The sequence below is a fragment of the Notechis scutatus genome, chromosome 2, assembly GCF_049901735.1.
Source record: "Notechis scutatus isolate UNSWTSFEM ecotype Mainland chromosome 2, rNotScu1.2, whole genome shotgun sequence".
Lineage (NCBI taxonomy): Eukaryota > Metazoa > Chordata > Lepidosauria > Squamata > Elapidae > Notechis > Notechis scutatus.
The window spans coordinates 73,019,507-73,040,181 of NC_142010.1; positions in this window are offsets into that span (position 1 = coordinate 73,019,507).

Consider the following 20,675-nt stretch of genomic DNA (forward strand, 5'->3'; position numbering starts at 1 on the left):
GTTTTTTATGGATAGAAATGTTCTAGAGATCACTAACATCAAAAACCACATAATGCATCCTAGATGGTAATGACCCTAATTTCTCCTGCCAACAAAGAGCTTTTTTCACAGCTAGGTTTCATATGCTCCCTTCTTCTGTGCTTAATGGAAGATTTGCTAAAATCCCCATGTGTCAAAAAAAACTTGTCCCTGCCATACGGGAGCCATTAAAACTACACATATATGCTGCTCTACTGTCCCTAGTAACAGAACTTATACTACACTCTCATTCCCCCTTTTGACTGTGCTAAATACTGTAGGTCAAAATGAAAGCCTGCTTGTGGATTTTCTCTTGTCTGATAGGAAACACATGACTACATATAATTTAGCTAAATTCTGTGTGACGGCAACTAATATTCCCCAGAGAGAGTCAATGGTTTGGGATGAAGACAAACATATTGAAAATTCTCCTCTTTTATTTTTTTTATTACTATAACTGCCATCAACTGAATTTTAGTCTGACCTCTCTTTGTCTAATTAAAAATTCTCTGATCAATTTCTTGACCCAATAACACAGTAATAATTCTTCCACTCTTTATTGACAGTCTCAAAATATTAATTTTAGCTCTAAGTGTTACTTTAACCTAAAGCAGCAGTCAGCAATTGGTGGTCTTATATTTATATTGCACTAAATCAGAGGTCCTCAATCAACATCCCCTGGGCTGGATACGTGCAATGAAATTTTGTGTTGCTGCAGAGAGTCTCCCCCTTCAGGGTCTTTTTGTGTGGGTAGGAGGGGGGCATAAATTCCAACTTGGGGTCTGCTTCAACCTCCTGGTGCGAGGCTTTGGGCAAAGGCTGGAGGGAAGTACCTCTGGTGGCAAAGAGCCGGAGGGCCTTGTTCCAGTGAGACTACATTATGGTGTGGAACTGGCTGACCATCTCAGCCCTCTGAGCCTCCAGACACTGGTATCTGGCCTTGCATTCCCACAGCTCTTCCCTCTGCTTGGAAAGCCTTTGCTCATAGTCCTCAGTGAGGTCCTTCTGCTGAGCCTCCTTCGCGGTCAGATCCAATTTGAACTGAGCCAGCTGTTTTGCCAAATCTTTCTCATGGTGGCTCTTAGCTCCAACAACTGCCTCCTGTTGGGGCCTTAAGGAGCCCAAGAGGGCAGGTGAGAAGTGGCTGGGAGGGAGGAGCGAGTAGAGGCTCACGAGGCACCCCTTGACATGAGTGACATCTAGTTGGACATGCCCACCCGGTCACATGACCACCTAGCTACACCCACCCAACTAGTCATTAGGCAGATCATATTACTACTATAGGTAGCCATGCACATGCTCTATAATGCAAATCAGGAAAGAGAATAACTGAACTTGGAATCTAGAGTTGTAATTAGTGAGTCACGACTTACTTTGCATTTGAGGTGTTCTCAGAGGTTCTAAATACTTGAGGGTAAGACTTGTAAGTGTCATGTTTCACTCTAGTTGAACTATCTGGCTGATGTGTCCTCTTGTAAGTGTCACATTTGCATTAGGAACCTGCCATTTTTATATTCATTTGATTCCAGATGATCTGACTGAAGTTTTCACTTCCAGCTTAGAATGACAGATGCATTCGGCTTACTGCAATCAAATGGGAATAAATAGCAGAGACTGCTCTAAAACTGATTAAAGAAGAAAAGTGCAAGAAAATGTTTCCACAGAAGTGTGATTGGCAATGCTTTCATTTGATAACAACGGCTAACAATATCTCACTATTCTGATATTTTTAAAAAATATCAAAAGCATAGCTATTCCAAGAAGTCACTACAATAAACATTCATTCCTATAAAAAAACAATGGCAAGAGAAAGACAAAAGTATATGGAATTAATGTCACAAGATATATAATTTTATTTTCATCTATACATCATTGATGGTGGATAGATAAACACTGGTTTATCTTGTTATTGCTTTGAATGTTGGGTACATTTATTCTTTTTAAACCATGATTTACAGTTTGACAGCAATTGAACCCATCCATTTATGGCTTAATATGGGATGTAAAGAATTTACTGAGTGAATATATAAAGAGGGAAGAATATCGTCTCATTGCCTGGTCTCAAATTGTTAATAATGTTAGACGTTTTGTTACTAATCATTTTAATGATTAATAATGTTTTAAATAGTCCTAATTTAAATTTTTAATAAACTTTAGAATGTTTTTACATTTCTTTGATTCTGGCTGCCCTGGATAGTCTGCACAATAGAAAGGTTGGAGAGAAATTGAATAAGTAAGAATGATATACTGGATAACAATTGTCACCGCTCATAACTTCTATATAATCAATGAAATTTTCTAGAGATACAGAAACAATACACTTTCAATTTATATATGCAGAAATGTTATTCTGATATTAGGCTGGATATAATGATGTGGATTAGGAATAATTATCATATTTGTATTTTTCCACTATGCATTCAACTGTAGAATTAAACCCTGCCCAAAACTCCAATTGCAGTTGATGAGTTGATTTCTGCTTTACCACTATTACTGGCACAGTGTATGCATTCATACAACACATTTAACTTCGCTATTTAAATAATGTCCTTTCTGAATTCTCATATTACTCTGAATAATATAACCCAAATAGCAAGATTCAGACAACTTAGTGAATGACAACAGAAGGAGGAGGAGGGGAAACATGGCTTCTATAACTCTTTCTAAATCTTCTACCTACCACATTCATTATGTGCACACAGGAAAGAGTTGTGTAAACTGATATGATCCACATGATCAGGAAAGAACAAGTTTAAGAATGGAGACTGCAAACCCCCATAGGAATGCAAGGTGGTTTTTTTTGTTGTGTTGTGTTGTGTTGTGTTGTGTTGTGTGTCTGTGTTTTTTTTGCCAGCTTTTCTGTTTCTCCTTCTTCCAAATTTGTTTCCATTCTGTCTGGTTTTTTGGCATGTCATCATGCTGATTACAGACACAGTCCCAAACCACATTCGACTATTTATTTTCAAGATTTTGTCTGGTTGGAAGAATAAGACCCAAGATGAACATTAGCCAACATAGCATATTGTGTACCTGTGTCTGTCAGTTCTTTACCTGACTGGGTGGTATCTGTTGGAGTCAATATTTCTCAGATTTCACATATCAATTACCATCTGTTGATCTAGATATAGAAAAAGGAAATGGAGCATTTAATTGAAGGACAATAATAAAAACCTGAGTGTGGGGCTTCATTTCTGGGATTTATGGAAAGCCAGGTAGAAAGAAAGAATTTTCCTCATCCAGAAATATACTCCCCTTTATCAATACAAATACATGTGGTATTAATCTTCCCTTGGTTAGAGAGAGAGGAGGGAAGGAGGGGGAGAGAGAGAAAGAGAGAGAGAGAAGTGGCATATCAAAAAAATGCAACCCATGAAGCTGCTCTTAGGACAGGTAACGGCATGCTAAAACAAATATCTCCCCTCATCTTCATCTTCCCTAATCACCACTGTCATGTCATCTGGTGACATCAATGTGGCCTTAACAGCCCCAACAAGACTTGTGCTGCTGACACCTCTGCCAATAAATGAGATCAGCTGGGTGATTGGTGGGTCACATAAAGAATTAAATCATGCTAGCAGTCGCTTTAAATGTAAATACCATGTTTAGCTAAAAAATGAGTGTAGGTGACCACAGCAGCTTCAGTTTAACTGAAATGTTGATAGCATTTGCTCCTGAAACTAGAGTGCTCCAAGAAAGATGGACCAGCTTCTAGGAATCTGAATGTTTACCCTAAAGATAGCAAGACACTCTTATGGGAACAGACGCACTGGAGTTTCTCTTTGTGCTTTATTTCATCCACATTTATTCCGGAAAAAAGGAGCAGAACACTCAGTCATATCAACACACACATTTTACAACACCAAGCATGATATTTTTTGCTTCCAGTGGATGAGGACCCATTGTAAATGGCTGCCTCTTCATCGCCAGTGTGCGGCTGCTGTAAATCACACCCCATAGCAAGGCTTCAAAGGGGATACTTAAATCACAAAATAAAACAGATCAGAGGTGCAATTATGATCAGCGAAGCAGGCACCACTATGTTGTGCATAATTAAAATGACTGTAGGTCTTCTCCATAAATACTGTCAGAAAAGTACCTCTCCCTGCACTGAAATAACAGCTAACCGTGGTGAAAAGTTTATTACTCTACTTCATGACTTTGGAAGAATTTATAACTGTGATGGCAAAATAATCTTGCATTTGTTAAAAGTTTGGGGACATCCCTTTTCCCACCAGCTTGAAAAGAGACTCAAAAGAATAATTATTGCATAATTTGAGCTTTGAGAAGAATGAAGTAAAAGAAATTTTTGAAGGGCAATTCATCTAAAGCTGAGCATTGGGAGCAAAAATGTCAAACTAGCCCATCACAACTTACAAACCGGATCCGATAAGGAAAGCTGTCAGAATGAGAAATAGACTCCAAACAAAATCCTCATCTCATCTCTAAATATGGTTGAAAATAGTTTTCTGAGCACTGATCTACAACTTACACCAAGTAGCATCAACTCGTTGCCAAAAATATTTTAACATTAGTCTATCATACTTACACATCTCTCAGAGTCTAATTGCCCTAAACTCATATTTCAGGTGTACATAATTGATTAATATGAGGAAATTTAATTCAAGAGAAAATTGTAGATTTAGCAAAGATGACAATATTACATGACAATATTACAAGGGAATTAAAAGCAAACACGGGAAGAAATAAATAAATAAATGTGAAATATGTGAAAGAATCTAGGGGAAATTGAATAGAAAAAGCTAGATCCTTTTTTTACAGCAGACCCTCTAAATTAATGTTTCCTTTTTTTTTCTAATGGCCTAGCTTACCTCCAATTAAATTTGCATGTAAGCCGAGTATTGACTTGCTATATTCCACGAGGAATGTTTAAATTAGATACATATTGCAATGTGGAAGAACCACTTTTCAAATCTTCCATTATAATAAGAGCTAAATTAGATTGGGCAGTACAGCTAGAAAAGTAAATATCTACAGTTGCATGATTTGGGAGGAAAGGTTGTTGAGAAGGTGGTGTTGGTTTGCAGCTGAAGAGACTCTGGTGGAAACTGATTATCTTAACCTGATTCAGTCAGGTTTCAGGCTGGGATTTAGTGCTGAGACAGCTTTGGTTGTGCTCATAAATGGCTTAAGTGATAACAAATAAAGAAAATAAAAGAAAGAGAATATGTTCCATGAATGTCGGTTAAAATTAGGATATTGATAGTACAGTGCCATAGGTTCGCCATCACAGTGATAGTATAACCACATAATTATTTGACTTTTTCATGCGAAATTCCATATAAGAAAAAAAGAAACTGCTGAAGATTACACCAGATGTGCTGTTTAATACACTCTAAATGGTGCTACCCTTGAAGACTATCTAGAACAGGGGTGTCCAACCCAATTTCATTGAGGGCCACATCAGGGTTGTATTTGACCTTGTGTTTGACCCCAGGGTGTGCCTGGGGTGGGTATGGCCACCTTGACATCACATGTTAGGGGCACCTGTGGCGGCCCAGGTGGAGCTGGGTGATCCATTGTCTCCAGCTCCATTTTCAGCTGCGACGGCCTCCTGCAGCCCTCTGCCAGCAAAAACAGAGCTCCGTTTTTAGTGGCAGAGGCACTGCAGGTTGGTCCTTTGCCAATTCCAGGCCAGATCCCATGGGCCAAATCCAGCCAGCGGGCCTTAAGTTGACACTCCTGATCTAGAAGCTTCAACTGGTCCAGAATGCAGTGCTGTGTGCAATGATGGGCATGCCCCAGTGTGTCCATGTAACATCTCTGCTTCACAAGCTGCACCAGTTGCCAGATTGCTTCTGGATGTGATTCAGGGTATTATAAAGCCCTTCAAGTAATCAGGGTCAGATTACTCAAGGGACTAGCCATCGTCCATAGTATTTGTCCAGCCAATCCAGTATGGCAGCTTCAGGTTCTATCAATTCAGCAGTATGCCATCTAACAGGACACTAGAAGTATCCTTTCCCTGCAGTAGTTGACTATGTATCCGAATGGTCAAACAAATGGCAACTTCAAATCTCAACAAATAAATGCTCTGTCTTACATATTGGCAAAAAAAATCAGAAAATAAAATACAAGCTGAATAGTCAAGATCTTGTTGATGACCCAAGCTCTGTAAAGGACCTTGGAATACTCACCTCTAATGATCTAAGTGCTAGAGCACACTGCAACTACATAGCCAAAAAGGCATTAAGAGTTGTTAACCTAATCCTACGTAGCTTTTTCTCTGGTAATATCACACTACTAACCAGAGCATACAAAACATTTGCTAGACCAATACTCGAATACAGTTCATCAGTCTGGAACCCACACTACGTATCTGATATTAGCACAATTGAGAAAGTCCAGAAATATTTCACAAGAAGAGTTCTCCACTCCTCTGCTCGCTGTAGAATACCTTATGCCACCAGACTTGAAATTCTAGAACTAGAAAACCTTGAATTACGCCGTCTTCGGTCTGACTTAAGCATGGTATACAAAATCATACATTGCAATGTCCTACCTGTCAATGAATACTTCAGCTTCAACCATAACAACACAAGAGCACACAATAGATACAAACTCAAAGTAAACCGCACCAAACTTGATTGCAGGAAATACGACTTCAGCAATAGAGTGGTCAATGTCTGGAATACTCTACCCGACTCTGTAGTTTCTTCCCCAAACCCCAAAAACTTTAACCTTAGACTGTCTACTATTGACCTCACCCCTTTCCTAAGAGGTCTGTAGGGGCGTGCATAAGCGCACCAACGTGCCTACCGTCCCTGTCCTATTGTTTCTCTTATTCTTTTATTTTTCTTATATGTAACCATTTCATGTATTCACAACTATGTATACATTTATACTTATTATCTTGTAAACAATTGGCAAATCAAATAAATAAAATAAATAAATAAATAAATAAATAGTTTCTCTCTGGAATAAGGTTCCTATGGGATTTGGATGGGGCCCATCCTCCTCCTATTTAGAAAAGCCCTAAAGGTTTAATTCTTTGCCCAGTCCTTTTACAATTATAATGAAACCTCCTTTTTTCTTCTTTTTTTTAAATTTAATTTTTTTTTTAATTTTATGTCTGCCATCTTCATTCCTTTTGGTTTTGTGTGGTTTTCTTGATTTAAAATGTTTTAACCCCACTGAAGACAACACATACATACATCACAGAGAGAGAAAAATACAATTCTATATTTTTCTGTACAGTAACATTCTGTTCTGGTTTGTAGAGTTAACTGCTGATGGTCAGAGTCCTGAACTGTTAATTTCTGTTCAATATGCCTTTAACTGTTTGAAATGACAAAAGCAGCATTGTGTCATCATGTTGCAAGCTCTGCTTTTCCAGATACTGTATATGTGTGACATCATGGTGCATGTACAAAGGGGGCAGAATTTTCAGCAATACTGCTTTTGCTTTATTTTCCTCTTGTCTCCTCCTCTCCCTCCAATGGATTTTGCTGCTTCTCCCCTATCTAGAGTCAGCTAGATGCATCCAATTTATTCTGCCCCATTCAAACAAGCCATAGTCAAGGCTGTTCAGTCAAAGAGGGAACAGATGTCACAGTCTGTTGGCCAAGCAGCAGGACAGTAACTACTGTTTGTTGCAAGGAAGTTCAGTTTTAAAAATAAGACCTACAATCTAGGGAAGAAATGGTGCTACCACTTGCCACTCTTGGAAGGAAAATCCATCTGGTTTATTTCCAAGCTGAGAGAAAGACTCTGGAGACTGCTTGGAAAGAAGTTCCATTTATTGGTGAACAGAACCCCAGGGTTTGTGGTTCTGGGTCAGCTGAACAAATGGTTGAATGAGTCGGTGGAACTTTATAGGTATCTGTGACTTTGAAGTTTGAATTGTTCTGGGGGTGATGCAAGGAAGGGGCTTGTGTTCTGAAAGGTGTTGGACAATTCCTATTGTGGCTAATGGCTTTCATCCTGTGTTGGATCTTGGGTGAGGGGCTGCTTTCTAATCCAACAATTTTGCCTTTGTTAGCTGTCAAACTTTGCTGCAAGGAGTTTTGAAATATCCTGTCTCGAATGTGCTATTTGCTTTGCTTATGAATAGAGCCATCTAGTTAGTTGTCTTCCTTTTCCAATAAGCTCTTTATCTCCTTAAGTGATGGCATCTGCTGTGGGCTATTAAGAAAGACTGTGGGCTGTCCTCTGCCTCTAAAACATGTTTCTCCATTTCTCCTTTAGGGAAATATAATATTCTGCCTTTTTAAAAATATTTCCCAAAATATTTCATTCTTGGTGGGGGAGCTTCCCACACCACCATAATGGGTTAGGCAAAAACAGAAAAGGTCAAAGTGCTGATTCTTCATCTATTCAAGACACTCAGAAACTAGAAGGTAAGTATAGGTAAGTATCTGATTAGTAAGTAACCAATCAGTCATAGGAAGAGACAAATTAAAACTGTCCTTGCCCCCACTGAGAATAGGATAGTTTGGGAATACAAACTATGTCATATAGTTCAGGACTGTGTTTTCTGTTAACAGCTAAATTGTGATCTACTGTGTTTTTTTGAGCCCCGAAAAAACGGCTAGGCCATCTTTTCGGGGGTGACTTAATTTCCTCCCCCACCTAGAGTGGCCCATACGCATGTACCTCTCCACGAGGCTGTTTCTATTGGCCGACGAAATGTATTCTATTGGCTGCTGTCAGACTCCCATGGACCTATGCAGGGGTCACAGCTAGGTTGTCTGAGATAAGTTTGGTTGAAGTTGCTGGGTGATGCAATGTTCCCAGGTGATATTGCAATGCAGCGAGCCTTGTTGCTAGATAATGCTATTATGTCCTGGAGGGGCATGTCTTAATCCCATCAACCTGGAGCTGAAGCATTGGTGGGATACTATCAGTTCTGCCTGGCTCTATAGAACCCGTAGCTCTGAAGAGCAGCAGACACAGAACCGGTTCTGTGTCTGCTGCTGTTTGGTCCATCCACCTGCCTGGGCTCTTATCTGTCCTTTATTTCCTGCTTTTTCAACCTCAGCTGCTTTGCGGGGCACATGTAAAAATGTAATCACCGAACCAGTAGTAACACTGGTTGAATCCCACCCGTGAGCTGAAGGTCTTTTATTTTGTAGATAGGCTGGCCCAGTCCTTCTCAATGGGCACCAAACATCTGCTGGGGGTAGGGAGCTGAAGCTCTGAGTTTCTGAGCTTCATGAGATTTCTATTTCTCTTTTAGGGGAAATAAAACATTCTGCCCTTTCTAATATTTCCTAAAATATTCCATTCTGCTAGGAAGGGTGGGTGCTAACCTTCTTCACAGGGTTGCAGAGTAGCTGGAATTTTCAACCACCAACAGATTAACCAGCATCCCTGTGACACTGAGGAAGCACTTCAGGAGCAAGGACAGTATTTTTCTATGGTGATGAAAACCAATGAGCTCTATCACCCTGCAAAGCGTGAGCTCAAATCATCCTCAACAGAGAGATGTCCACTTTGGTGAGCCTCTGCTTGCTCCTCTGCTATAGATGAAAATCTATCTGCAACCACTTGATCTATTTGCAAAACAAAGAGCCAGAGACCACCAGCAACACCTCCTCCTGATGCAGAGACTTGTAGGGGAAAAAAAGAAACTCGTTTTTAATAATAATTGGGCAGATGGGTTTTTTTGCCTTCTTCCAGGGGCCCTCCATACTGACTTACGGAGAGAGTTTTAAGAACAGCAAAAGCGTAAAGAGAGCTAAAAATGGATTCCCCTTCCAATATATGATAACATTCAGTAACATTCCATATGGAGAATGTTGTGAATGAATAAAAATTACTAAGCCTAAATGCAAAACAGGTTTTGGAAGCCTGTACATTTGATTGGTCCTTAAACAATGAACAAGGATTGGTTCATAACAAGCCCCTGATTAGCCAAGCTTAGGACACTTAGTATTGGTTAATAGGGTAGCAGCCAACCCTATAAAAGGGGTTACTGCTGCCCATAGCTTGCTCTGTTCTGTTCTATTTACTGTTAATAAAGAGTTGAAGTCACTGGTCAGAGGTCTGGTCTCCATTACTCTCCAAACTTAACACTGGCGACGAGGGTGGGATGCGGAGACCGAAGAGCTGACTGATCTACAGAGCAACCAATAGAGCACGTGGTCGAACACGCACTATCAACGGCAACATGGCCAGCGGTGTCGTACCACCCGCTCCATTCAACCCAGAAACCGAAGACTGGGAGTCGTACATGGATAGGTTCCAGATGTTTCTGGAGACCAACAATTTGAAAGATGCAACAACCGGCAAAAAAAGAGCTATATTTCTAACTCACTGCGGGCCTACCGTGTTTAAAATGGCAAAATCACTTGCCAAGCCAGCCGAAGTAAAAGAGATGGACTGGGACGTCCTCGAGCCTTTACTACGGGCCCTCACGCGCCCACCGTGCCAACCTTAGTCAGAAGATATTACCAGAGGAACCAGCGGAAGGCGAGAGTCTTGCCAACTACGTCGCAGACCTCCGCAACCTTGGAGGCCTCTGCGGGTTCTCTGACTTAGAAGAAGCCCTCCGTGACCGCCTAGTTCTGGGCCTAGAAGACTGCTCGATCCAGAGTAAAATCATGGCTAAGGGGACATCAGCCTCACCGATGCCCTCAAAGCCACTGCAGCGGAGGCAACCAAAAAGTCGGCAGCCCGAATGCGGCGCACTAGCGCACCGCCACGCCAACTCGCCAACGATACCTCGCCTCGCTCAGAGAGACACCCGGTATCGACTCACCACGAAGACCTAGAATCCCGTCAGATAGCGATGAGGAAGAGGTCAACCGACTCCGAGCGGGCGAGACCAGTCCACACAACGCTCACTTCGACCGTGTGCAGGATGTGGAGCGAATCACCCACGATCCAGCTGCAAATTCCTCGACGCACTCTGCCGCGTTTGCAGGAAAAGAGGTCACATTGCAAAGGTTTGCAGAAGCAAACAAAACTCCAAACCCCGACAGGCCGAATACCAGTCTTCAGGATTCTTCGGCACACCCTGAGACAAACTGAATCACCAATGGGGAAGACACTCCTACAGAAACAAACCGTCTACCACTTCCACCAGGCGTGAAGAAACCAGGCGGGAAGAGACTCACCAAACAATTACCATAGGCCACGCTACATCCCTTGATGCCGGGAAAATCCGAGTAGAGGTCGCTATCGAAAACAAACCTTGTGTAATGGAGGTGGACTCAGGATCATCTCTCTCGATGGTGTCCTGGAAGACGCTTCAACAGCTCATTCCGACGATTCGCCGCCAAGACCTAAACCCTCAAAGGGTTATCCTCAAAGATTACCAGGGTAACCGAATTCCCGTTGTCGGGTCCCACCAATTCCAGGTCTCTTTCAAGGACCGCACCATCGCACTGCCACTGACTGTCGTGGACCGTGACCGGCCTAGTCTTTTAGGCCTTCAATGGTTCAGACCGCTTGGAATCACTGTAGCCGAGTCCACCGTGCCGAGAGCAACGATTGGGAGGAAGCCTTCGTGCAAGAATTCCAAGACGTTTCCACCGAACGGACTAGGCAAGTACAAGGGGACCCCAATCTCATTTAACTTGAACCCGAGGTAGCACCCATCCGCCTTAAGCCGCGTCGGGTGCCGTTCGCCCTGAAACCTAAAATCGATGAACAACTCGATAAGCTAATAGAACAGGGCGTGCTGGAACCCACCGACCACGCCCGATGGGAAACCCCAATAGTGACGCCTATCAAGCCTGATGGGTCACTGAGAATTTGCGGAGACTACCGGGCCACCCTAAACCACGCACTTCAGCAAAGTGCGTATCCAGTGCCGGTAGTGCAACACCTGCTCCATTCCCTGGGTGGCGGGAAAGTTTTCGCTAAACTAGACCTAGCACAGGCATATCAACAATTGCCTGTAGATCTGGCCACCGCGGAGGCGCAAACTATCGTCACGCATAGGGGCGCATTTAAATGCAACCGGCTCCAGTTCGGGGTGAGCGTCGCTCCAGGAATTTTTCAGAGCTTAATGGAAAGGCTGTTACAAGGAATAAGAGGGGTCGTACCGTATTTCGACGATGTGCTCATCGCCGCCCCGAACAGAGACATTCTAGAAAAACGACTCGCATAGTTTTACAAAGGTTCCAAAACGCAGGCCTCAAAGTTAAAAAAATAAATGCCAGTTATGTACCGAAAGGGTGGAGTTTTTGGGATACCTCCTGGACAGTCAAGGAATCCATCCCACTGAGGACAAATTAAAGGCAATTAAGAAGGCCCCCACTCCAAGGAACAAGGCAGATCTACAGGCGTTCCTTGGACTTATCTATTTTTATAACGTCTTTTTACCCAATAAAGCAACCGTAGCTGAACCATTACATAGACTCTTGGACAAAAAAGCAACGTGGGTTTGGGGACAACGTGAACAAAACGCTTTCCAACAAGTAAAGAAATTGCTAACTTCTGATTCTGTACTTATGCAGTACAACGAGACTCTGCCGTTAACTATTACTTGTGACGCCTCACCTTTTGGGGTTGGAGCAATCCTGGCCCACGTATTACTGAACGGAGCAGAAGCTCCCATCACATTTTTTTTCACGAACTTTAGCTAAAGCTGAAAGAAATTATAGTCAGCTGGATAAAGAAGCTTTAGCTATTGTGGCGGCAGTTAAAAGGTTTCATGAATATGTGTATGGGCGTGCGTTTACAATAATTACTGATCATAAACCACTATTGGGGGTTATTGCGGGTAATAAACCAACCCCGTATATATTGTCCCCCAGAATGACCCGCTGGTCTGAATTCTTGGCGGCGTACAACTACACCTTGCAACACCGTCCGGGGAAATCAATTCTCCACGCTGATGCATTGAGCAGAACACCGCTTCCAGAATCGGTTGAAGATCCAGCCCCAACCATCACAACGTTGCAAATTGAGACTCTACACGCGCCGCCATTGACGGCGAGAGACATTGCCCTCGAGACAAAACGAGATCCGGTCCTGCAACACCTCCTACGCTGGGTTGAGTGTGGTTGGCCAACAGAACAGCTATCACCTGAATGGGCGCCTTTTAAAGCACGCCAAACCGAACTGTTTTCTCAAAAGGGCTGCATCTTGTGGGGCGATAGAGTCGTAATCCCGAGCAAACTGCAACGAACTGTTTTAGCGGTACTGCACGACGGACATCCGGGCATCGTGCGGATGAAAGCACTCGCACGGAGCTACGCCTGGTGGCCGGGAATCGACAAAAGAATCGAGGCCTGGGTCACTACTTGTCAACGTTGCCAAGACGTCAGCAACGCCTCACCTAAAGCAAGCCCAACTGAATGGGAAACTCCGAGAGGACCATGGTCCCGTATCCATATTGACTTTGCGGGGCCTACAAAAGGGGCCTATTCAAATTGGCTTGAGATCCATCGAATGAGCACAACTACAACGGACTCAGTTATCAACAAATTAAACAGGTTGTTTGCCACACATGGTTTTCCGGACGTCCTCGTCTCGGATAACGGCCCACAGTTCACAGCATTCCCATTTGAACAATATCTTGCTGACCGGGGCATCCGCCATGCGCTGACCTCACCCGCGCACCCTGCGGCGAACGGGCGTGCAGAGCGCATGGTACGGTTTGTAAAAAAGACCCTCCACAAAATGGAATTCGGAAACATCGATGAGAAAATCAATCGGATTTTATTGTTGCAGCACATCACGCCCCACAGCGTTACCAACAAAATGCCCGCCGAACTTCTTATGGGGTGGAAACTACGATCACACCTCGACCGGCTCCACCCCGCATACGCACCCGAAAAGCCTTTCGGCTCCAGCAGCAAATGCCGGGAATTTAAGGTAGGCAATTTAATCTTTGCCAAAAACTTCTCCGGCGACCCTTTATGGATACCCGCAACCGTTACCCACCTCACTGGGCCTAAATCTTACCGCCTACTAACAGACGATGGGAGGGTGTGGAAACACCACATAGACCAACTCCATTCGAGATTACTACCCAGCGCCCATGGCTCCCCGGGTTCACCAACTGAGGGGGGAGGAAATATCGAGGAAATTGACTTCGATATGACGGATAGCAGGCCAACAGAAAACCTACGGCCCAGCGAAGTACCGGGGATTGAAGCGGGGAGGGAGTTGACTTTTCCATGGGACTTGAACACGGGAGAAACCGAACTGCGAAACCCCGAAGAAACACTGATTGGCGGAGACAACAACAACGGAAGCAGCACGGAATCACCGTGCAGCGAAACAGAACTTAATAAAGATCATCCAAACGCTCCACCGGAACCGGACTTGAGAACAAACCTGGTGGAGCCACGGAAATCATCCAGACAGACCAAATGGCCTGTCTACCTTGAAGATTTTGTTACAGCTCCCCTCAAACGGAACCCACGGGGGAGGGGTGTTGTGAATGAATAAAAATTACTAAGCCTAAATGCAAAACAGGTTTTGGAAGCCTGTACATTTGATTGGTCCTTAAACAATGAACAAGGATTGGTTCATAACAAGCCCCTGATTAGCCAAGCTTAGGACACTTAGTATTGGTTAATAGGGTAGCAGCCAACCCTATAAAAGGGGTTACTGCTGCCCATAGCTTGCTCTGTTCTGTTCTATTTACTGTTAATAAAGAGTTGAAGTCACTGGTCAGATGTCTGGTCTCCATTACTCTCCAAACTTAACAGAGAAGTTCTTACAGAATGCCATGTTTCCTACATTGCAATTCAACCATATATAACTTGGTTACTTATTGGTTACTGGTCTCTGTGTTATTATGCATACATTTACATGCCTGAACTATTTTTTAAGAGCTGTGCAATTACTGAAAAATAACAGAATGGCAGATTTAGGGAAAGAGCAATAAATCTTTCATCTTGTCAAACATCACTCCACCTGAGCGATTGAGGTCCCTGGTTGGGTTGGAAACAGAGGTGGTATTCAGCAGGTTCTGACCAGTTCTGGAGAACCGGTAGCAGAAATTTTGAGTAGCTCGGAGAACGGGCAAATACCACTTCTGACTTGCCCCGCCCCCATCTATTCTCTGCCTCCTGAGTCCCAGCTGATTGGCTGGGTCTTCTTTGGTTGCCCTGCACAGGAGAATGGAGCTGGAAAGCAGGTTAGTGGGGTGGGGTGGGAATGGAGATTTTACAGTATCCTTCCACTGCCACGCCCACCAAGCCATGCCACGCCCACCAAGCCACACCCACAGAACCAGTAGGAAAAAAAATTGAATCCCACCACTGGTTGGAAATAAGTATAATCTAAGATTAAGAGTTCCCAGTCCATAATAAGCCACATAACACTGCTTGATTATTATCAACTGAGACTGTTTGTGAATACAGAATACTTGTATGAAATTGGAACCTCAGAGTTACTCTATATACAACTTCTAACATCTAAACTTTTAGTAGCATTCCAAACATGTTCACTGGTTCACTGACAGTTCAAAGTTATCCCTGCAAGATTGTGATGTAAATAGATTCTGCCTGCAAAAGGTTTTCCCTGCCCTACATGATCAATTTGTCTTTTGTCCCTATATATTCCCAGATTTATCTAGCTTCTAGCAACTGAATTCCAGTCAAGCCTCATGCAAGCACAAATATAAAAACTTTTAAATCCCAATTTTCTTTTAAACGTATTTACAAGTTTTACCATTAAACATTAGGCAAGCATTTTGCAATCTTCCCTTAATTCCCCATCTTTAATTATATAATTGAACAACACCCCTTTCCTTCCACCCCCTCCACAATACAAAACTAATTTTTCCAGGAAACATTAAACATTACCATCTTAATGAAGTTCTTAATGAAATGGTCCACTCTGAATGCAAATGAGTCGTGGTGGAGTCACCATTTACTTATTACGCCCTAACGCAGAAGGACAAATGCCCTTTCCTTCATTAATCATAAAGAATTGCATCCCCTTTTAAAATCTAGCATTTTTGTTAGTGACAACAACAGAGGAAATAAATTTAGAAACAAGTGCAAATAACCTCTGACCAGTAGCTTTCAAAATAAATAATGATGTCCCTTTAAAATAATTGGTTCTTTCATTAAAATTCACCCATTTAACAGGGTTTCTTGGTTCTGAAGTTTAATTATTCATTACTCCTGCAGATAGAACTGAAAACATTGACCAATAGAAATATACTGGGAAGTCCTAATCAGATCATATTCACCCAGCTTGGTCTGTGGGCAAACAGAAAGAAACATAAATCACTTCCCATTCATACTCTGTGGATGATTCATACAAGAGATTCTTGAGGACTTTACTTGCCTCATATTCAAGGTTGATGAGCAGCTGGTGAGATGGGAATAGGAGTGATGAGATGTGAATGCCTGTACCTTAAATTCAGCAACAGGTTCAAATTAGGGATTCAGCCCATGAAGGACCTTTTTGCCAGCTCCCCAGATTTCTTGTGCTGGGGTCCTTTAATCAATATATCTTGTGGGCAGGTTCTGAGAGTTCATGTCCTCCATGACAACCATGAATCTCCCAAATGATATCTGGCTCAAGTCATAGAGATAAGCATACTTTAGATCTTATTTAAACTTTAGAAAGGATCATGTGTGAGTTAGATCTAGAACAGGGATGTCAAACTCACATCGTCATGGCGGCATCATGTGACATATCGGGACTTTTCTCCCCTTCACTAAACCAGGCATGAGCATGGCCAGAGCATGATGCATCTGGCCCGTGGGCTGGCAGTTTGACAGCCCTGATCTAGAGGATATTAGACTAAATCTATTAGCAAGATATTTTCAGCCACAGTTCTGAAATGAGAAATATTTAATGGCAAAATCAGAAACAGGTTGCTTACTTTTGTTAGGCAATCTGGATTAATCCATTTGCAAAGATTTGTCACTATATCTCCAGTGTGAGCAATAAAGACATTAGTATCGGCCTATTTTGTATTTTGTTTAACAGTTTTCCCTCTTTGCATAGTTGCATTTTATTGTATAGCTGCATGCTCTTCACTCTGACTTATTGTAGACATTTAAAAATTATTGGGATCACTTTGTCTCAGCAAATAATACCAATTAGACAGAAATCCATTTTCTGTATATTAAAGTTGACAGAATCTATCTTTGCATATTAAATCAATATGTAAACTGAAACTCAGGCAGTTTTCAAAATTAGCACTTTTCTAAATTTTGCAATGTAGTTAAATATGTGCATGAGTGGGGATAATGGGAAAGAGCCCAGAGAAATGCTTCTGGTAATGAAGGAATATATCAATTGTTCATGCTAAGCTAAATGTTTGGGGGAAATGCATCTAATTGGCAAAATTGCATAAAATTTCTCTATGAAGAAGAGAGGCATCTGTTAAATTCAGAAGTTTCATCACAGTGACAAAACATGCATTGTGACATCATGATGCAAGCTCCATGTGCCTTATTATGAGCATGGATGTCACAGATAAAAAGGAGGTGGAGTTTGCATTGTGATGTTGAGATATATGTTTTAGCATTTCAATCAGAATCAAACTGGAAGAACTTTGGAGGTCTTCTAGTCCAACCCCTTGCCCCCTATACCATTTCAGATAAGTGACTGTCCGGTATCTTCTTAAAAACCTCAAGTGATGAAGCAAGCTGTTCCACTAGTTAGTTGTTCTCACTGTTAGGAAGTTTCTCCTGGCTTCTCTCCTTGATTAGTTTCCATCCATTGTGTAGTGTCTTGCCTTCTGGTGCCTTGGAAAATAAGTTGATTCCTTCTTCCTTGTGGCAGCACCTCAAATACTGGAATACTGCTATCATGTCCCCCCTAGTCCTTCTTTTCTCTAGACTAGCCAAACCCAATTCCTGCAACCATTCTTCATGTTTTTGTCTCCAGGTCTTTAATCATCCTTTAATCCAGGCCTTTAATTATAAAGATGTTCAAATAGGAGAATTTGCTGTCCTTGCTCTCTTACAGACATCCATGATTATGAGAAGTAACTGAAAAAGAATCAAATTCTTAGGTGAATCTTTTTTTATTTAAAGGCACCCCAACTATTGAAACATCTAAAAGCATGAAGCTTCATCCAACCTTTAAACCTACGCAGTTCTCAACCAATACTGGAGAGAAATAGGAGGAGAAAGTAAACTGTTGCATTTCACCTGAGAGTATCTTTGTCACTCCTCTATAAACCAGTATTATAGAATAATTTTAAATGATGGAAAGCTAATGCGCAATGACCAATGCAAATCCAAACTGTGTGGTAGTCAGAAAGGATAGTTAACTCTGCAACTATAGGTTAACATTTATCTTCAGACATTATGTGACAACCACAATTCCTGTTGCCTATAGGAAAAAATAATATGACTTTATCAATAGTATATCCACATAGAATGTATATACATCTTTAAATTCTCATTTACATGTATGGAGAAATCTCACTGAATTGCCTAGTCTGCTTAATACAGATGAAAAGGTATTTAAATATGAGAATATAACCCCTATGGCTGATATCTTGGCTGCTGCTAAATTGAGGAGCTATCCTTAGGGAATCCTGTCAATCATTCCAAAATATTCTGTGAAGTGAAGGCAGCCTATGTTACTTTGAGTCATATTCCAGGACTTTTTCCCCTACCATTTGCACAAATGATAGCCAGAATCCATTAGAATATAAAAACTAATTAGAATGGAAATCATCCCGTGCCCTTGCCTTAAATTACTTGTCATCCAAATCTAGAGCTTTGTGATGTAGTATCCTTGTAAGCATGTCTGTGGTGCCTCCTTTTGTGCTTAGTCCCCCAGTTGTATTGTACGAAGCATTCCTAAGGCAAAGACATTCTGCGGAGCAAAAAATATGTCTTACATTTTGCTTTTGCCTTCTAGTCCTCAGAATGATTGAAACTTTAAAAAGGTTCGGGAAAACTTTTTCATTTTTTTAATCCAGGCCTATCCATGTAATTCTCAAGGAGGTCATTTGGATCTGCTGTCTTCTTAAAAGCAGCTTTCCTTTTGTACTGCCACATCAAAGCCTTTCCAACACAATCCAGATGGATCCTGGAAAATGAACACGCCTGAGCATTCTTTGCTCAAATGTTGTTTACATAAGATACTTGGAAAATCTAAATGTAATTTACCACATAGCTTCTCCTGCCTGCTATGCGAGTGCTTTCAACTGAGCCTAATTGTTGGAACAGCATTTTCTGTGAAATATAGGACACCATGAACTTTTGTCTCGCCAAATCCAAGCCCAATGAGGACTGGATCTGGAGAAAAAGGAACACATGCAAATGAGATCAACAGTGGTTTCCTTTGGTTCCATATATGTAATATGGAAAGCTTGGACGTGGAAGATATTTCTGCTAAGCATGACAGCTCATAAGTATGTGTTCTTACAGCTGAAACTTTCTTAAACCGACACAAAGAAACACGAATACATACAAATCTGCCTACTTGTATCCTGTATGGAACAGGCCACACTGAAAGCCGTTGATGGCTTCAGAAGTATCATTTCTTTTATCTTTTGGCCATTGGGAGCATCAAAAACAATGAGGTCAAGCAAGAGATCCTTGGCCTGTTTATCTCTCTCTGGTTTTCCCCATTAACTGCTGTTTACAGGAAGAACTTTTCTTTTCTTCTCTCCTGCACCTACTCTTGGGACGCTCAGCAGAACCCAAGAACATTCCACATCCATCATCCACGATCATTCAGGTGATCCTGACAGTACAGATAACCCCCACACCCCAAGTGGCCTCAATGACTGTCAGAGAGCTCACAATGAACCTTCAGAGTGCTAATGACCAGATAATATAGAGAAATTTTAAAAAGCTAAAAATGTAGTAATGAAAAAGAAAAATATATGAAGATGTCACTTTCAACCATCATAATGACTATAAACTATTTTAATAATTTTTCACCTCCCTTAATCTATCAATGATATCTTCATCCCATCTCTTGCCTATAAACAAATCCATCAAACATCTTTATTTTAGTTCTGGTATCAGCAAAAGTCCATTAATTGTTTCCAGAAATAACAACATATCTATTTTAACCTTGATCAAATAAACCAATTTTATATTCCTTCCTTTTGTTTTCAACAATCTTAATCTTTATCCATTCAAGTGATATCATAGATAGAATTTAATTTGTCTTGACTTCTTTTTGCCCATTCTCACAAAATTTATCCAGATTTTAACAAATCTCTTTTGAAAATCCAATATAAAAGAATTAACCAAGTCATTCTCTCTTTTATTATTTTTAATTTATTTTTGATACTATTTAAATTGGATACTATTTAAATTACTATTAATTGAATGTTAAGGTATGATTTCCAAATCATGAAAAGTAAACATTCCCCTTTGTTTTGCAGTGGTCATATCCCATCTCTAGTACTGGATCCTGTTCTGCGCATTGCAGTTTTAAAAAATATATGGAAAACTTGGTACACGTTCAGAGAAGGGTAACAAAGATGATTAGAGAATTAGAAATTAAGATTCCCAAACAGTAATTTAAGGACCTGGATATATTTAGACTTGAGAAAGAAAAACAGAGGGGAGGGGATGATAGCATCCTTTAAATAGCTGAAGCAAAATATCAAGGCTCTTTCAGGTTGGAGGAAAAAAATTGGTTATGGGATTGAATTAGATAAATGGCAGAAACTATGGGATAGACATTATAAATTAACAATGTCAACAGCCTACAGAGAGAACCTATATGTTTTATAGATGGTATCTTGCACCAGCAAGGTTGGCAAAGATGTTTAAAGATAAATCAGCTAA